This window comes from Opisthorchis viverrini (genome assembly GCF_000715545.1).
Source record: "Opisthorchis viverrini unplaced genomic scaffold opera_v5_680, whole genome shotgun sequence".
NCBI lineage: Eukaryota > Metazoa > Platyhelminthes > Trematoda > Opisthorchiida > Opisthorchiidae > Opisthorchis > Opisthorchis viverrini.
Window position 1 is genome coordinate 48700 of NW_008752346.1, and position 201 is coordinate 48900.

Below are 201 nucleotides of genomic sequence, written 5' to 3' on the forward strand. Positions count from 1 at the left end.
TAATGCATGTGCGTTGTGGCTACACTCTGGTCTTCTTCCCCATACCACCCGACCTGTGCGCATGTGTGCTGTGTATACTGTGTGGATTCATTAATACCAGTCTGTATATCTGCACATTTCAGAACTGACGTGTGCCGTCGCTACATTCTGTCGAACGTCGAATACTGCTGACTTCCTGACGTCCCACTCTAAACTCAATAA